This window comes from Arachis ipaensis, chromosome B03, assembly GCF_000816755.2.
Source record: "Arachis ipaensis cultivar K30076 chromosome B03, Araip1.1, whole genome shotgun sequence".
NCBI lineage: Eukaryota > Viridiplantae > Streptophyta > Magnoliopsida > Fabales > Fabaceae > Arachis > Arachis ipaensis.
The window spans coordinates 27536990-27537603 of record NC_029787.2 but is presented as its reverse complement, the minus strand read 5'-3'; positions in this window follow the sequence as shown (position 1 = coordinate 27537603).

Here is a 614-nt window from a genome sequence, read left to right as displayed (position 1 = left end):
TAAAAATATTTAAAAATTTCTAATAATAGTAATCTTAAGAATATATGTTAGATAATCTCTAACATATATTAAAAGAGTAAAAATATTTTATTTTAACTCTATTAACAAATGGCCTTAGTATATTCTCTAAATTCAATTTATTAAGTATAAAAATTATGACAAGATAATATTTACATAGATATTTGTTAAAACAGATGTATTGTTATGGTACGGTAGACAACTAATCCTAATACCAAAGATTTATATTTTTAAGGGCATGTCCTAACAAGCTCAAATCCAAATAAAAATCAATCATGAATAATGAGCATGTAATTCTTTTTATCTCCTACAGAGACAACTATGAAAAGAAAATACAGTAAGTTTTTAGAATAGGGCTGGCATGAAAAGGATCAAGGGATCATGGGAACCTTGTACATCTTTCAATGTGGTGTGTTATTTATAGTAAGACGTGTTTCAGTAAATGGGATTTGGCAACGACTCTTTTCAAGGATATTGACCTGTAATTGGCATAGGTGGTTTCATAAATATTTCTCCCAATGAGGACTCAAGTTGAAATAGCTAAAAATTTGCGGGCAAAATGCATAATTGTAAGAAAGATTTCTGTTTTTTTTTTT